The 19,880-nt window shown below is 40.1% G+C and overlaps 1 protein-coding gene and 1 long non-coding RNA gene across 5 annotated transcripts in view; one reads left to right on the top strand and one right to left on the bottom strand.

The window, feature by feature from the left end:
- The window catches only part of LOC131688646 (beta-1-syntrophin), an 856,448-nt gene that overhangs the window by 412,742 nt on the left and 423,826 nt on the right, over positions 1 to 19,880 (top strand). The window lies entirely within an intron of this gene.
- Positions 7,509 to 8,808, bottom strand: LOC131688648 (uncharacterized). Its single transcript, XR_009305271.1, has 3 exons — positions 8,696 to 8,808; positions 7,812 to 8,632; positions 7,509 to 7,725 (listed from the first exon to the last, which is right to left on the bottom strand). It is a non-coding gene; the product is annotated as an uncharacterized LOC131688648 (long non-coding RNA).

Raw genomic sequence — 19,880 nt, 5'->3', positions numbered from 1 at the left:
CTACTGTGTGCAGATCAAGTCAAATACGTTGGAGTCATATTGGATTCCAAACTGAATTGGTCTGCTCACATTGAGTTCAGATCAAGAAAGCGTGCATGGCCTTCGGGCAGTGCAGACGAACTTTTGGAAAGACCTGGGGTCTCAAACCTAAATAATCTATTGGATTTACACGACAATTGTACGTCCAATACTGTCATACGGATGCCTTGTGTGGTGGCAGAGGGGAGAGGTGGTGACAGTCCAGTCAAAGCTAAACCATCTGCAAAGAATGGCGCTCATGGCGTTGACTGGTGCTTTCACCACGACTCCGACTGCTGCTCTTGAGGTACTTCTAAATACCAAACCATTACACATACACCTCAAACAAGAAGCACTATCATGTGCATACAGACTGCAGGTTACTGGGCTTTGGAACAGTAATCATGTTGATCTTGCTACCAGTCATACACGATTGTGGTCACAAATGGATACATGGGGTGAAGATATTCTTGCTCACAGCGATATTACACTCACTTGTAGTTTTCCTTACAGGACATTCCATGTGAAGATTCCCTCTCGAGAGGAGTGGTTGTCTGGATTTATGGAAAGACAACAACAAACGCAAGTGGTTTGTTACACTGACGGTTCTCTGATGGAGGGACGTGCTGGTGCTGGTGTCTACTGTTGTGAAATGAGATTGGAACAATCTCACTCACTAGGTAGATACTGTACTGTATTCCAAGCAGAAATCTTTGCGATTATGTGCGGGGTGCAATCGGCCCTTCAACTGAGTTTGTCCGGCAGAGTTATAAACTTCTGCTCCGATAGTCAGGCTGGAATCAAGGCCTTTAGCTCAGACAAATCCCGGTCCAAGCTAGTGATCGCGTGCCGAACCCAAATCGAAGAACTAAGCATTGTCAACACTATCCACCTTGTCTGGGTGCCCGGACATTGCGGTATTACTGGGAATGAATGGGCTGACGAATTGGCCAGGGCAGGTTCAGCGATTGACTTTGTTGGTCCTGAGCACGCGCTGCCAATTTCGACAAGTTGGATAAGGGAAAAAATACGGTCCTGGGCTTCGTCCGAGCACCGCAATTATTGGAGAAATCTACAAACGTGTCACCAAACAAAGGCGTTTCTAGAACAACCATGCCCAGTGGTTTCGAAAAATCTCTTACATTTTTCGAAGATCCACTGCGGCATGCTGACCAGGGCTTTAACCGGCCACTGCAAACTCAATTATCACATGGCAACTATTCAGCGCGCTGAGTCTTTTTCATGTGATCTTTGTGAATCCGACTACGGAACCTCATATCATCTGATATGTCTGTCCAGCGGTAGCGCAATTGCGATTTCGAGTCTTCAGTCGTCCTTATGTAGACGAAACCATGTTTGGTCGACTGAAACTCAGAGACATACTAAAGTTTCTTATCCAATGTGGTAAAGAGCTTTAGGCTTATTCGCAGGCAAGGTGAACTACTTGTGAGTTTAACTTACCTGTTGTTTATTTTTGTTTTGTGCTGTTATTTTTCCAACCCTTCCAATTCTACTTCCCCACACCTCCTTGTCCTTTCCTTCCGCTCAGGAAATGATGAAAACACACGGCAAGGCACAAATCCCCGACTATGTACGGGGAACGTGCCATTTGAGCCAATATATTCTGATTCTGATGAACATTGCATAAGATGGCTAAAATTAAGCTTTTTAACTAATTTTGGCTTGTGTTGAGTTTAGTGATCAGTTTGGAAATGACATAATTCATTTTTCAGTCATTTTTATGTAGTTTTTTTATGGTGATGTCCTTAACTCATCGATGCTAGTGATCAATTATAGCTTATATCAGAATTGGATCTCTGAAATTAGAAAATTTTTAATTTTAATTTTGTTGCATTTGGTGGGGAAATGAGAGCGCAAATCAATCTAAGGCCGATGATAGGAGGGATAATGGTTGAAAGATCCATGCAGATCACAAAAACGCCATGGTAGAGAATCCGAATGATGGTTGGGGTAGGGTTAAGGAATTGATGAATGTTTGACGAATAATTGCGCTGCAGAACATGATGAAAAGATACTGTTGCGGCAGAGTGCAATTTCTAGTTGTCCCCTCGCCACTCATTTATACATTTCTGCTATTGTAATTGAGCCTGTGATATAGAGCAATATTAAAATCAGTTCAGTCTAAGACAGCCACCGCCGGCGGCGGTCGCTTGATCGCAGTTCTTTGTCTCCTTTCTATTTCTATCACAGTGTGTCTTTGTGCTGTTTTTCCATACGTTGGAGTTTTGTGCGTCGAAAGTCGGATGGCAGGAAATGGATCCTACCGTTGAGAACGAACAGGTACATTGCACAGTACTACTGTTGGTTGTTCCGAAATAACAATAATATGTTTCTTTGTATTTGCATAATTCTCAATGTCTATTTATAGGTGCCAAAATGTTCACTTGATCACTAGGGTTCGTAGTACCAACCCTTGTTGGTGAGAACCGGTACCACGGTACTGACGCCTTCAGTACCGGTAGTACCGTTAAAATACCGGCACTGGAAAACAAAATATACCCCAGTTTTAAATTAAACATTCAAAATCTTAATTTTATTGATCAACTTCTATGTATTTAATAATTATTCTGACCAATAACATGTATTAACAAGTATTCTAAGCAAGAAAGCTTAGAACCTGCTTATTTTCGAATAGTATCTCACCTTTTAGCACAAGAAGGCTATCTTCTTGTAAGGCGGTAAATTCTTTGATTCCGAGGTCTGGCGCACTGTGCAACTTTCATTGGATTCGATAGCTGGTAGATGCAAAGCTGAATAGTTTGATACTGATGCTAAAAAGAAGGATTCTCTCTTCTAGCACCTTTCGAACACAATTCAGCGCAAGTCACTGCACAATGGTTTAATACAACAGTTCGGTTTTCCTGCCTGCCATTCGTAAATCAGAGCCCATCTCACCGCCAACAAATCACAAATCGCGCCATTCGAGACGATGTCCGTCGAATCCAAAACTACTAGGTACTAAATCGGGGTTCGTTCTTTTACAGATAAATATTAAACCAGGGCCTTGCCTCTAACGTTTATTTTATGGCTCATTATGGATTCGCCAATAAGGGGCCATGCATAAATGACGTAGCATTTTGGGGGGTAGGGAGGGTATACCAAATTTGTGACGAAGTGTGACGAGGGGGAGGGCAGGGTCAGAAGTTGTGCGACGTAGCATTATGTTTAAAATCCATTGTTTAGAGATAACAATTTAATGATCCTCCATTCCCAAGAGAAATGAATTTAAATTCAAAAAAGTTACTTTGCTGCGGTTTTTCATGAGGTAAATTTTACTATTCGCAGAATTTCAATTTCAAGTTCGCAAAAATACGAAAAGATTTTGTGTGCGGATTTAACTTGCTACATTAGTTAGCCAATGTTGCTAACTAGTAGACTTAGTTTGGAAGCTGAATTAAATTTTCACTTCGGATTCAACCAAACAAAATTTAGTAATTTAGATGAACGTATGCTTCTTAGAATCATTGGCAGCTGCAGGATTGAGAGAACTTCTCTTCATGCTCCCCTTGACATATAAAATTCAAAACAAAACTATCAACACTACATTTGTTCATACTGTGTTGCGTTTCGGCTTCGCCTCATCAGAAACCAACACTAACTTATTGTCGGAATAGATTAGCGCCGGCTTGACGCAAATCCCTAAAAACTAAAACACACTTTGTGTTTCAATCGTACGACTGATCAAACGTGATGTCCCGTTCGAGCAGAAGTTCTGTTTATGCCGATGAGACACAGTGAAACCAAAACTTGTCTTGGCTTAGCAGGCCTATGCGAAAGCACTATGCTTTAGCAGGCCTATGCGAAAGCACTATATTTGTGATGAAATGGGCTTATTTTGCACGTAATTTGCTGTTATAATGAAAATGTTGATGAAAGTCGTCAAACATTTTGAAAGGATATGTATTTAAAATAATTGAAAAACATGTAATTTTTTTCATCACCCGGGCGCTTTGCATGGGACGAGGGGGAGGGGGTAGGTAAATGCTACGTTATTTACGAGGGGGAGGTTAGAATTTTGTGACCAAATGCTACGAGGGGGGAGGGAGGGATCAAAAATCGCCGAAAAAAAGCTACGTCATTTGTGTACGGCCCCTAAGTAACTCATGGTCCCTCGAAATGTCAAGCCCATTCATGACGTTTTGCTGACATACAATCAAGGGCACTCATTTTTCAGTCGATAAATAGTATCTAAGGAAAAACCTGTTTTAATCCACCTAGAGGTGCAATTGTGCCTTTCTCATTTCTCCAAACTATGATTTAATAGCTGGTTCGTACAATATAACTTTATGGAAATGTCTTTCATTCTTATTACACTTGGTAAGTATATATAAGAGCACCTTTTTGCATTCATCGCGGTATCGGTTTGAATCGGAGTTTTCTATGTGATCGACCTCCACAACCCGTAACTCCGGTGCTGGAAGTCGGATGGAGATGGAATTTAATATCAGTTTCTGGGGACGCAACACCTTTCATTTGAGACTAAGTTGAGCAAATCTGGCCATTTTCGAGAAACCAATATAACCGTTATTCTGACTTTGGATGCTTCCGGATCCGTCGATGGTGGCCAGTGTGGCCAAAGAGACTTTGAATGACTGTTGGGGACCTAGATCTACAAATTCAACAGTTGTGTTTACATTTTGGAAAAAAATCACCTTTTTACATTCATCGCAGAATTCATTAGAATCGGGATTTGCTGCGTGATCGTACGTATCACCCTGTAATTCAGGAACCAGAACTCGGATCCACACAAAATTCAACAGCAGCTGATGGACCTTTCATTTAAAATTAAGTTTGTCAAAATCGGTTCAGAAAATTCCGAGAAACCGATTTGGAAAAATCAACAAATTTTGTTTTGTAACCATACTCTTCAACTCGTAATTCGGAACAAGATGTCGGTTGAAGATGAAATTCAATGGCAACCTATGGGAATATTATACCTTTCATTTGAATCTTAGTTTGTAAAAATCGGTTCAGCCATCTCCGAGTAACCGATGTGGACATTTTGTTAACAAATCCGCACATACACACACATACATACACACATACACATACACACATACATACATACACACATACATACACACAGATATTTTGCGATCTCGGCGAACTAAGTCGAATGTTATATGAGACTCGGCCCTCCGGGCCTCGGTTAGAAAGTCGGTTTTTGGAGCAATTGCATAACCTTTCTATATAAGAAAGGCAAAAGAATAATATTTAATTAGCTTAATAAGCATGAGTTCAATGTTATCTTCATGTGATTATAATTTGCAAAGGTTGGTGGAATGCGTTTGAACGTGTAGGGAATGGGGGTTTAGTAGAGTGGGTGTGGAGGATGCGTCAGAAATCCTTCATCTTATTTCGGTATACGGGGTGGATGAAGGAAATCTAGGCGTGAGGGTGATCCAAGAAGAGGGGAGTGATGAAGAAGGGAGGTGTAAGGGCAAGGTGGGGAGGGGGGGGGGGGAAGGGGCGGCTACGCAATACTCAACTGCATATTTTGCCTTCCATTTGAGACTTGGTTTGAGAAAATCGGTTCAGTCATCACCGATGAACCAATGTGACTTTAATTGTGTAATATGCCCGGAATTCCAGACTTCCGGAATCGTCGATAGTGGACAATATATTCAAAGAATGTTTGATTGGCAATCAGTGATCTAGATCTACGATTAGAAGTAATTTGGTGACCATTTCAATAGTTTTTAGCCTCTGAGGTATTACGATTGTACCGATTTATATGGGAAATTCCAGTGTATCCTTACAAACACCCCTGTAACTCCGGAAGCAAGAGTCAGAACCGAATGAAATTCAGCAGCAGTCAATGGCATTACTGTATCTTTCATTTGAAATTAAGTTCGTAAAAATCGGTAGAGAATTCGTTGTGGAATGGGTGTGATATTAGCTTAGGAACTTGGCGGGTTCCCCGAGGGCATCATGAACCGTCATAGGTGGCCAATGTGGTCAAAGCTGCTTTGATTGATCATTAGTGATCCAGACCCGCAAACTAGAGTAATGTTACATCAATTTTAATATGTTTTACATCATTTGAACATTATGGTGGTACCAGTTTATATGGGAATTTGCTGTGTGACCGCACTCTTCAACCCGTAACTCCGGAACCGGAAGTCGGATCAACTAAAAATTCAATAGCAGCTTATGGGAGCGTTATACCTTTCAGTTGAAACTAAGTTTGCGAAAATCGGTTCAGCCATCTCTGAGAAAATTGTGTGAGTTTAAATGACACACACACATACACACACACATACATACACACACACAGACATTTGCCGATCTCGACGGTCTGAATCGAATGGTGTATGATACTCGGCCCTCCGGGCCTCGGTTAAAAAGTCGATTTTTACAGTGATTGCATAGCCTTTCTTTATATGAGAAAGGCAAAAACTCAAAGGTATCTAGGCAAAAAAAAACAATAACCGAACAAGAGAAATAAAAATTATCCTACAGAAGATTGCCTTGTATCACATGATAGAGGGAAATCATAATTTAATAATTTGATAATTTCATTATTTTAGGTCAACTGCAAACCAGGCACTTGTACTCACTGATGTTACCAGAGTTTGCCCGATCAAACCATTCGGAGTTTGATTCGGAATCCTGAATGGAGTCAGTATGGATTCCGGCTCAAATGCAACAACCGCTTCCGAAGCCGATTAAGTCGGAATCGGTTTTGAATTTTAGTTGGAATCCATAATGACTCCATTCAGAATTCCGAATCGGTTCCGCAATGTGTTAAACAGGGATACCAAGTATATCTTTCAAATGTCTTCACATTCGGTGGAATATGTTCTAAACCAGATTCGCTCGCAGTCGTTCGATTTTGTATGGGACAAAGTGCTATCTCCGTATATACAGAGACGAATCGTAGAAGAAATTCTGAAAGTTTCCAGCTACAGCATCTGCTGAATGCAATAGATTAAAGATGCTCTCCGCAATGTGACTACACTATAGGTTTAGATTGGTACATTGCTTTCCATTCGGAAGGCGATCACATACCTAAAAATCTTAGACGGTACCGGTACCATTCTATGACAAGAAAATTCGTTCATTTCACACCAAAAAGAAGACATGAGTAAAGTATAAGACTTGCAGTGATCGTGAAACTTTTATTAGTGAAATAAACAATGATTTGATTGATTGCAGCTTTTGTAACATATTTTGGTATTTATGTTGTTATATTTTTCTATCCTATTCAGAAATATTTCATAGTGTCATGCATGATCCTAACTGAAGATGACACTGTACTATAAAAGACACCACGGCCTTAGGCTGAACGAAACGGCATTTAAAAACATTATATCGAAAACTAGTTGTAATAATTCGTTCAAATGGCGAAACTTTCTAATAGCTTCGTCTATTTTATTCGCATTTTGCACTCAGTCCAGACTTAACCTGCTATAGCCTACATGGGGTACATTGGGAATTTTCGTGTGAATAAGGTAATACGTACAGACTACATAAAGCATAGATTTTATTCTGGCGGCTCTAATTGGTCGTCATATTCCGGCAGATTCGGCACATCGCCATCTTCTAGAATCACTATTGAACTGGACTAGAGCCCATCGGCGATATCGTAATACGGTCGGTTTCACTAGGCTGTGTACAGGTGAACAGCTTCGGCACTGGCAAAGTCTATTGTTGTACGAACTAGCAGGTGGAGATGGGATAGCACTGAAATAATAAAAAAAATTATAATGACCTACTTTGCAAAATCTGGAGCAAAATAGATGCAGCTGGGATTATGAATCTCTGCTCACCATATAATCCATTGATGACGGAGGCATTTTCCGCTTTGTCCGCAGTATAACCTGCGATGAATCCGGCATAGTCATACTTGGACAGATTGTTTTAAGATTCGGTACCTCTTACCGTGTCCAAAATTTAGCAAAATTGCACCAATCATCGTGTAACGATTCCGGCTGGCGACTAGAATTTCTTGAACTGTGAACGCCAACAATCAGTGGCTATCACAATACCTTGTACGGAATTGGTTCCGATGGTTTTCCTGTTCGAAATATTTCGGCGTCGTGTCCTCACGTTGTGTGGCATTTCTTGTCCGGTGAGGGCAGCCAGTATCGCAGCTCCATTTATCGGTTCCGTAATGGCACCAACAATACTACCAGTAGCAACCTTGATCGTCACATAGCTTACAGTGGATGATGAACTAGCACTCTGACCGCTCTCAGTACGCTAATGCCTAGCCCAATCAAACGTTACGTGAATCCTTTCATGCACTAAGGACATCATCAGCAGGGCATCCGTGCTTTGCATCCAACGTCAACCGAATAAGGAAGAAACTTCGTTTGAGGTAGAATGCGTACTGAATGATTAACAGCAGACAAGATCTTGGCAGTAGTTTCCGGTTTGGCGAAAATATTTTTACCGATAGTTCCAGGTTCTGAGACGGTTTGATCAATGGAATTAGTTATAAACATCGACATGAATCGACTCTTCTGAATTAAGTGATCGTTTCGTATCTCAGAAGTTGAATTCCAAATCTTCACAGACAGCCTCAGATCGCCATACAGTAGAATGTTGTACTCATGAATTTTCACCTGCTGTGACCATCGTATATTGACTATAATTATAGTCATATTAGATAACACTAAAAGATTAAATTAATTTAAATAATTATACTTACCTATTCAACTTCTCTAGAAAACGATGCAAGAGTACCAACGGAAATTTTCTGGCACATCTCACCCATCTTTCGCCATAGAAACTGCATCTAGGCCTGCGTTGTTTTTGAGCCCATCGCACCAGACACGTCATACTGGGGCGTCATCAAGCGGTGAGTGAGGTCAAATCTGAAGGGACCGGGAACACTCATTCGAATGTGAAATGAGCCACATAATTTCAAGACGTTCTTCTTACGTTTTACGTCTTTATTATTTGTCTTTGATTAAACTGTACATCGCATACGGACGTAACTTAGGCCGCAAACAAGTTGTATCGGTACATTGCGAAAAAGGGAAACTAATTCGAGCATCGCTTATGAAATATTCCCAAAAAAATCATATCCGTTATTTTCCGCTTGTTGTAGGTACTCTGAATTTAAATTCAAGATCATTCTAATTTTGTTCGACCAAATAGTTTTGGAATATTATAGTTTCAGGGAAACGACAGTTGCTAACATCAAACTTATAATGCCACCTACCTTGCTGATCGATACTTTGAAACATGCCCTTATATTACAAGGTTTCATCAGGCGTAAAATATGTCCCCACCAAGGTATACTGTACGGTAATAATAGTTTCCAATTCGTAACTTGCAAGTTTGCAACTACACGCCTGCAAGAAATGAGAAAGTTTAACTGCACGGATAACTGAACAAACAAAATCAATATCTAAAATTTTTACAATTTTTTAAGGCGACGCAATCATTACATTTGCTTTATGTGGGCTTGTGATCGTTTCAAATTGGAGTTCCCATCCCAAACTGCCTCTGCAAACTGCATGTCGCTCATGAGAGCCTTGCCTACATATAATTCTATGTGACCAGTGTGGGTTGGAGAACCGGAGACCAATAACGACAACTTTATTATAGCGATTTATTGTTTGTTTATATTGATTACCGTTATTACGGATACATTTCTACCTTTTGGTTCTCGTCAAGTTTCAGCTCTATGCTAGATATATTAGCTAGCAAAAATTTTGCATTTTACCGAAAACATCGATACTTACCGGTTTTTTCAGTACCGATATTTCGGTATCAAAACTGAGTCCCTATTTATCACCGTGGTATTATCAAGTTAACGAGATCGCCAGCGTGAATTATCGTGAAAGGCTCAAGCGTTTGTATGCTCACCTGTTTGTCGCATGTGCCAGCACGTATGTGACTTCGCGTGTATAAATTCGATTTTGTAACTGAATGGCCATTTACATATTCGTTGTGTTCTTGAACGATCGCGCGAACCGCGACAATGATGCTTAATTTCCATGTTAGAAGAGGGTGAATTCCCACGTATTATTAGAGTTCTCGTTCATGCCACTATGGAATGTAGTGTCTAGTGGATATTACCGTTATTTTTTTGCCTTTCTCATATAAAGAAAGGCTATGCAATCACTGTAAAAATCGACGTTTTAACCGAGGCCCGGAGGGCCGAGTGTCATACACCATTCGATTCAGTTCGTCGAGATCGGCAAATGTCTGTGTGTGTGTGTATGTATGTGTGTGTATGTGTGTGTATATGTGTGTGTGTGTCATTTAAACTCACACAATTTTCTCAGAGATGGCTGAACCGATTTTCGCAAACTTAGTTTCATCTGAAAGGTATAACGCCCATAAGCTGCTATTGAATTTTTAGTTGATCCGACTTCCGGTTCCGGAGTTACGGGTTGAAGAGTGCGGTCACACAGCAAATTCCCATATAAACTGGTAACATCATGATGTTCAAATGATGTAAAACATATTAAAATAGATGTAACATTACTCTATTTTGGGGGTCTGGATCACTAATGGTCAATCAAAGCAGCTTTGACCACATTGGCCACCTATGACGGTTCATGACGCCCCCGTGGAACCCGCCAAGTTCCTAAGCTAATATCACACCCATTCCACAACGAATTCTGTACCGATTTTTACAAACTTGATTTCAAATGAAAGATACAGTAATGCCATTGACTGCTGCTGAATTTCATTCGGTTCTGACTCTTACTTCCGGAGTTACAGGGGTGTTAGTAAGGATACACTGGAATTTCCCATATAAATCGGTACAATCGTAATACCTCAGAGGCTAAAAACTATTGAAATGGTCACCAAATTACTTTTAATCGCAGATCTAGATCACTGCTTGCCAATCAAACATTCTTTGGATATATTGTCCACTATCGACGATTCCGGAAGTCCGGAATTCCGGGCATATTCCACAATTAAAGTCACATCGGTTCATCGGTGAAGACTGAACCGATTTTCTCAAACCAAGTCTCAAATGGAAGGCAAAATATGCAGTTGAGTATTGCGTCGCCGCCCCTCCCCCCCCCGTCTTGCTCTTACACCTTCCTCCTTCATCACTTCCCTCCTCTTGGACCACCCTCATGCCCGCATTTCCTTCATCCACCCCGTATACCGAAATAAGATGATGGATTTCTGACGCATCCTCCACTCCCACTCTACTAACCCCCCATTCCCTACACGTTCAAACCCATTCCACCAACCTTTCCAAACTATAATCACATGAAGATAACATTGAACTCATGCTTATTAAGCTAATTAAATATTATTCTTTTGCCTTTCTTGTATAGAAAGGTTACGCAATTGCTCCAAAAACCGACTTTCTAATCGAGGCCCGGAGGGCCGAGTCTCATATAACATTCGACTCAGTTCGCCGAGATCGCAAAATATCTGTGTGTATGTGTGTATGTATGTATGTATGTATGTATGTATGTATGTATGTATGTATGTATGTATGTATGTATGTATGTATGTATGTATGTATGTATGTATGTATGTATGTATGTATGTATGTATGTATGTATGTATGTATGTATGTATGTATGTATGTATGTATGTATGTATGTATGTATGCATGTATGTATGTATGTATGTATGTATATATGTATGTATGTATGTATGTATGTATGTATGTATGTATGTATGTATGTATGTATGTATGTATGTGTGTGTATGTGCGGATTTGTTAACAAAATGTCCACATCGGTTTCTCGGAGATGGCTGAACCGATTTTTACAAACTAAGATTCAAATGAAAGGTATAATATTCCCATAGGTTGCTATTGAATTTCATTTTCATCTGACATCTTGTTCCGGATTACGAGTTGAAGAGTATGGTTACAAAACAAAATTTGTTGATTTGTCCACATCGGAACATTCTCGGAATTTTCTGAACGAATTTTGACAAACTTGATTTTAAACGAAAGGTCCATAAGCTGCTGTTGAAATTTGTGTGGATCCGAATTCTGGTTCCTGAATTACAGGGTGATACGTACGATCACGCAGCAAATCCCAATTCTAACGAATTCTGCGATGAATGTAAATAGGTGAATTTTTTTCCAAAATGTAAACACAACTGTTGAATTTGTAGATCTAGGTCACCAACAGTCATTCAAAGTCTCTTTGGCCACACTGGCCACCATCGACGAATCCGGAAGCATCCAAATTCAGAATAACGGTTATATTGGTTTCTCGAAAATGGCTAGACCGATTTGATAAACTTAGTCTCAAATGAAAGGTGTTGCGTCCCCGGAAACTGATATTAAATTCCATCTCCATCCGACTTCCGGCTCCGGAGTTACGGGTTGTGGAGTGCGATCACATAGAAAACTCCGATTCAAACCGATACTGCGATGAATGCAAATAGGTGCTCTTATATAGGTATACTTACCAAGTGTAATAATAATGAAAGACATTTCCATAATGTTATATTGTACGAACCAGCTATTAAATCATAGTTTGGAGAAATGAGAAAGTCACAATTGCACCTCTAGGTGGATTAAAACAGGTTTTTTATTGGTGCAACTGAATGCATGGGCCTAGGTTGCTATGATCGAGGACGTGACCGATTCATGATTGCACCAACACGGGCGTAATCGTGTTTGTCATTGTATCTGCTAGCAGGTTTACTTCATCATCGGTGTATTATCATGCTTGGAAAATTGCGGACGTAGAAATTACCAGTTTTTTGACGATATGAACCAATTTTGGTAACTCATTTGCACGAAGCGTTATAAATTTCCGAAAAAGTAGTTTCAGAATTATACATATTAAAGTATTTGATCTTTTGAATATTCACTAAAATCTGGGTCATTTGCAAATCCATCCATGGCAGTTCATCTTACCCATTTTAGGGCATGTTAATGTACTATTATAACATTTAATTTCGTACTACTTTTTCCTGATGCAGATCAAACGTAAATAATTTTCTAAAGATATATTTGTTTGCAAAACTCAACACAATCATGTCTCTTTCAATCTACTCAAACCAGCCGTGTAGTTTTTGAGATACCGGAATTTGAAATTCGAGGAGTATCCGCAGTGAGTTATATATTTCCATGAAAGTAATGTCTTGAACGGATTAATTTATTCCCCAAGATGAGTTATCTGCCCCTTGTAATGAGCGTTATTTTAAACCGTGAGTTTTGTGAATATGCCAATCGCAAATTCTGTACGATTGCACTGCTCGACACAGAAAGGGCTTTTCGTAGCGTGATTTTCTGGCGCCAAGTCTCAGTTTTAAGTCCCTTGCGATCGACCAATTTTATGAAGTATGTACATTTTTATGAAAAAACACCGTAAAATCTTTCCAAAGCCAGGGCCGGCGGAAAGCGTGGGTAGTACTACCCACTCGAAAATTACCGAGGGGGGAATTACCCACTCGAAAGTTTGGAACAAATCAAAACCTGATATTAATCACGCATGTGCTTTTTTTTGGCACAAAATTCTTGCGGTGGAAATCCTCGATGTAAAACGATTGCATATTTTTATTCAGATACAAATTTCTTTGCTTTACAATTTAAATTTCTTGAGAATAATTAGGATTTGTTTGGCATTTGAAATTATTTATTATATTTATACTCATGGAAATACTTTTTGACACATCTATATCTTTAAACAATGAGTTCAGATCGATAGACAAAAAAAATTAATATACAATTTTATTCAGACTACTGGATGCAGTTAGAAATATTTTTAAGGACAATATAAACAATTTGTAACAATTTGATTAGAAATTGAAGCAAGGAGAAACAATCACTAGACAATCAGTAGACTTTGTATAAGGAAGGCAAAAGATTGTTGATCCCAACATCAGTAGCAGAGACCGTATCAGAGAACAATCAGAGAAAAATGACAAGGAAAAAAAGAAATTTAACTTGTAGCTTTGTGGCAAACGGAAGATCACTATTAGGACATCGTGAACCGGATCGCCAACTGGCCTCCTTGGATCCGCTTGGAACTCTTGGGATCACATTTGCAGGTACCTGTTAGTAAGTCAACCAAAATAGTAGATATAAATAAATTTAAAGAATAGCCAGCATATCTCGGACTAGAACCAGGCCGAAGGGATTCGTTTAACGCAGATCTGGCACTACACAACTAGAAAAAATCGTGTAAATTTGCGTCTCTTGACCATGACTATACGAGCATTAACAATGAAATAGTTCTACATTTGATTTTAATTTAACATGTCGTTGAATTTTGCGAGTCACGTAATTTTACTCCACATACGGCGTTTGTTTAAAATGTGTAATTTTATGGCACTGCGCTTGGAAAGTACATCTTTCATGTAAAATTAAACAGAACACGGTTATATTTCGTCATTTCGTCAATTACGTTTTGTTAGATTGTGGTATGTTTCGAAATACCTCAACGGTAAAATTTAGTTTTTTTGGTGTGAAAAACACTAAGCGCACGACCGGACAATGTGTTTAATGTCACGATAGCCGTCACTGCAAGCGCAGAGAACGCTCTTTACGACCCCAATGCGCCTGAGATGCGCATTCAACGTATAATGATTGGACATGACCCGAGATGCCACTCAAAGCAAGTCACGACGTTCATCCATCCTTTTTAACCAAGGTTGGTTGATGCCTTTGGGATTCCTGAACTTACATTATCCCACAACATTTACCAATTTTAGAGCGTTCTCTAACACTAAATCTAACTGAAAAATTTGTTAAAGCTGCGCGACGTTTCACAAATATTACCTTCTAATGCCTAAGTGTCCGACTTCTCATTACCATTCTAATCTAAGTGTCACTTTTCTTAATACCCGGAATAGATCGAGGCGAACGAACTCAAACTAATATTTGTATTAGGCAATCCGGAATGATTTCAATATATAGAATCTAGGATCGCCCATATTCTCTCCGCGAAAATTGGAACTGTGGACATGGTCGTAGGTAAATATAAAACCATAAGTTTTGTGGGGAAAATGCTTAGCGCGAGTATCTTTTCTGTCAGATAAATTTGTGTGTTTGAGGAACAATTATTACGTTTGTTTACATTATTATAATTTTATCGCGAAACGTCTATCATTTGAATGTGAATTTACGTGGAATGCTGTTGTCGCCGATAAAGAATTCTTAGTTCCGTGTATTCCTATCAAAGGTCGAATCGAGTACACGACGTAGGGCCCAGCTGCTAGACGAAATATTGTTTCTCTCCTTAATCCGTTGACGAACCGGTGCCAATAACCGCATTTTTCAGTTTGCATCAAGTTTTTTATTTGCGTTTCTAACGTCGCGTATATTCGGAAAAATTTGGGCGATCTGACGTTCAAAAAGTCCTTATAGGACCTTTTCGCATACAATTCTGAGCACTCTCTGCCCACAACGGCGTGGGAAACCGTCCACGATTGTTCGCGCCAGGTGTTCGTTTTTGTCTGACCTTTGTTCTCAGTGTAGAAAAACAAGCCAGTCAAAACGTTGCACACTGCCACCGGAGGAATTTCTCATTTTTATTCGATTATTTCGGATATAGTGGACGCGTAGTTCTTTCAATCCATGTGCACACTAATGAGGTAGAGTACAACGATAAATCTAACGCACTTGGCTGCGCTGGTAGGCATTCGTGTCATTTCTACTGTATTCAAGATAGTCATACTGAAATTGTCGTGAATATCATGCAGAAAGATAGATCGGTTATCAGCTTGAAGACAACCCCATGACATGCCGTGGGAGTTGAAATCTTCTCGAACCAGTTGAGGTGCGATGTATATGGAAAGAATATCAATAAATCTTTGCCTATGATTCGGATTTAACAAGCAATAATACCTGGTACCGAGCAAAGGCTAATCTGATTGAAATAATAGCACGTTTTGATCCCTAAAACGCTCCTCAATATTGTTTTCGGCCACGGCGAATAATGCTAAAATTGAGGAAGATCTACATCGGAAGTAAACCTAGAAAAATAATATAACTGAAATATTGAGACACTTGACACTTTGGATGTCCCATGTGGACTTTCCGAGACCAGGAGCCAATGTCTTGATCCTCTCCGCATTTTCCACACCATGCCTTATTTCTACAATGGGTTCTTCAGTTCATGCCCCGGGTTACAAAAAGGCGAACAAGTAGACGAGCGCCGTTCAAAAGAGCAAATTTTGGAAGAACAAATCCGGCGAAAGGCTCGAAATGAGGCTAATAGAAAATAAGTTCTCTAATGCTCCTCGATTTTTACTGAGCACAATTGCTTGCATACCAGAATTTACATTGACTGAAGCACAGGGATCTGGAAGGAGCCACCCCCTATTTCGCAATCAAGGCCTTTCTCGGAGACTACACAATCAATCTCTACTCCCCGCGGGGGTACGCAGACAAAATACTTTTTCGTACACGGTCGAGTGTTGTTTAGTTAGAGCACGCGATTTATCGATGACGTTAAATGGCTTGTAGTAGACCATCCGTATGCCGGTTGTATTTGATATATTTTGTATCGAAAATGAAACTTATTGGTATTATTTTTGCCATCGGAGAAATATTCAAATCGACGTCCACTAAGCCTGAAAGGATATTGGTCGCCGGAGATACCCATCGGCTCACACTCAGCTAGCTTCAAAGAACAGTCAGAAAAAAGCCGACTCGGAATAGTGGTGGGGTATTTCGGTCGGTGTTAAATTGAACTTTTTTTCTATCACGAACGTCAACAGCAAGGTAGCGACTGCACAAAACATTAACAGTCCTTCCCGTCATGCACGGAAAGCAAGATATATAGTTTGGATCTACGTATCCGATCCGAGAGTCCGGATCCAGACTCTTGTCTAGATCTAAGCACCAAATCTGGGCCTGATTCAAGTCCTGACCTGGTAAGGGGAAAAGGGGATGGGCTAGATCCAGGGACTGGTCCATTACCGGGTATTGGTCCAGTTTTCTGGAACTTGTCCGGATGCGGAAATTGGTCCGGATCGGGAATTGGTCCAGATCCGGAAAAAGATCCAGATCCGGGAGGTCCAAATTTAGGAACTGGTTCAGATCGGAAGCTGTGTCGGATCCGGAAACTAGGCCGGATCCGAAAACTGCCTAAAATTTTTCTTTCACTATTCTATAAAAAATCTATAATTCCGCCTATTTCTGCTAAAATTGGTGCAGATTCCGGCCTGAATTTGGGTAGAAATCCGCCAGAACTCCGGCTGATATGACTCGATACTAATACTATTATAGAAATTGACCGAATTATCCTACATCGTTATTCCACCGTTTACTACTTTTGCGGTAATATGAGTTCAATACCGCAATGCGCAAATTCGTGGTCTGTTACCAAAAAGGCAATAGAATCTTACCCAAAAGTAATAGAAACATGCCCGTTGGATTTTGAGTGTAGTATTCAACAAACACATTTTCGCTGAGCCGTCGGTCAAACGTACAGAACTTTCGTCAGTAAGAGGAGAAATCACTTCGAATCTTATTACCCACTCGGGAAAAAGGTGTTCCGCCGGCCCTGTCCAAAGCGCTGCGATTTTCGTAAAATCTTTCCAAAGCGAAACCAGAAATTGACTAGCCTATTTCCGGCCAGACAAAAATATGGACCAATAGAACACCATAGTTTTGTAAAATTTTGGTTATGGACGGAGCATTTCTTGGGGGGGGGGGGGGGGGACTTTGTGAAATCAGTTGACGCACGGAGGATGTTCGCGTAGATAGGTTTATTGAGAAGACAATTTATTAGGGTATTAAACCGGCCTCTATCATACAACAATAGGAAGAATTTATTTGAATATCTTCACCAACCGCTACGTTTATATCTGATAGTTGGAAACTTGTAAAAATACGGAAAACCACGATTTCCAGAGGAATAAACCAAAGTTCGTTCAAGTTAAACTTTCGCTCATGTCTAGTGAATTCGAGCTGGAAATTTTGAATTGTATTTCTGTGAACCAGTTGACGCTAGTTGTTTGAAGACAACGGATGGAGTATCTATTCAGAAGACTGTATGTTAAAGTGCCAATGGTATGTATGCGAAAAAGTCGAATCGAATATCACCCCAAAAACTTTAGCACCTCGAAATGAACCGAGGGTACAAAATTTCAGCTCAATCGGATATGATTAAGGGGTCGCGCATAAAGGTCAAAGTTCCAAATTTTCAACGTGAAAAAACACATTAAATTTGAAAAATTGATTTCGTACTTCTCGTGCCAAATGTCTAAGAACGTTACCAAACGTCAAGATTTAGCGTCACTTGAAAAAAAAGTTCGAAGATTGCCTTTATGTAATTTAGTGATTTTTTGAGTTGAGTTGAGACTTGGGTGTGGGAATGATGCCAAATATTTTAGAATTAAATAATAGAATTAAGTCCCAAAAAATCAAATTTTGAGCAATATTTTCTTTCAAAGTTATTCCAAAAGTTTGACGTTTCAAATTCGATTTGTTTCAAAGTGTTCAAGTGTTCTTTAGTCAAGTCCGACTAAGCTCAAGTTTTGAATAGGAACTTTTTTCGAGGTGGAAATATCTTTGAGGTGTGCATAATTTTTTTTTATTGAGCTGTGACCAGGTTGGTGGATTGATGTTTACCATGCATATCAATAGATTACCAGTTCAAGTGCCGTCACGATATTGCGGCTATGTCGCATAACATTGCTCACCTTTTGGCACATGCAAGTGAAACAAAGATGCTTTTGTGATCTATTGCCGATAAAGGTGTTTACACATACTTTGAAGGAAATCGGAAGCATGAAGTGTAGATAGCTAATCACATTTTGGCGTTTCTATCCTCTGACTATTTATTATAATCCCCGTAGATTCTTTTTCTTGCTAAAATTATTCTTTTGCTACAGGTTACAGGCCTGCACAAGACTGAACTCTCCTGAAAAAAACCTACCGATGGTAAAATGGTTGTCGAACAACGTTGTCAGCGACAAGCCTTAAATGAAGGACGGTCATGTCTACACGCCTGACCATAAAGTTGAGATTGACGGAGTAGTCACAGATTTGATTTTGCCATGTGCGGATCTGCTGAAGCACGGAATTGGATATTTCGAGGGCTTCTTGATTAAATGAGCGAAGATTTTGAATAGCAATCACACTGAACGGAATAAAATGACGGAATAAATACTAAAAAAGCACTCACCCTGTATTTGAGAAGTCAGAGATTTTGACAAAATGGAAAAATCCCGATTTTTTATGAAACGATGCAGCGATTGAGAAATGATAATACTTGTACCTAATATGTGAACAGGTAGAAATAGCTCAAAGGCCTTTAAGCGGAAAAATGACCGGAACGGCCTGCAAAAAGATCACCACTGAGGGGCAGGCATTTGAATTGATCATCTCAGAGGTGTTCGTGTTCCTCCCTGCTGGAGGATGAAACCAGCCGCAAAGTTATTCCTATGGTTAGGAATATATCAGTGTGAAATCCAAGTATACCGCAAAGAATTTACCGAAACATTTTAGGCAGTTTCCGGATCCGAATCAGTTCCCGGATTCGGCCCTCCTGGATCCGGATTCGTTCCCGGATCCGAACCAGCTGCCGGGTCCGGACCAGTTCTCGGATCCGGTTCTAGCTCATCTTTTTTTCCCCTTACCAGGTCCGGACCTGAACCAGGTCCAGACTTCGTGTTTAGATCCAGACAAGTGGATCTGGACACTCGGTTCAGATACGTGGATCCAAACCATAGGTCTTGCTTCCCGTACATGACGGGAAGAACTGTTTATGTCTTGTGCAATCACTACCTTGCTGTTGACGTCCGGGATAGAAAAGAAATTTCAATTTAACACCGGCCGAAATACCCCACCACTATTCCGAGTCGATTTTTTTTACTGACTGTGCTTTGAAGCTAGCCGAGTGTGAGCCGATTTTCAAATACGGAATGTGTCTTGTAGTGAAAATCGAATCTCGTCTTTATCCACATTGTGTTCGCTTTGCTTGATGCGCAAT

The sequence above is a fragment of the Topomyia yanbarensis genome, chromosome 3, assembly GCF_030247195.1.
Source record: "Topomyia yanbarensis strain Yona2022 chromosome 3, ASM3024719v1, whole genome shotgun sequence".
Classification (NCBI taxonomy): domain Eukaryota; kingdom Metazoa; phylum Arthropoda; class Insecta; order Diptera; family Culicidae; genus Topomyia; species Topomyia yanbarensis.
This window is presented reverse-complemented; position numbering and strand designations above follow the sequence as displayed.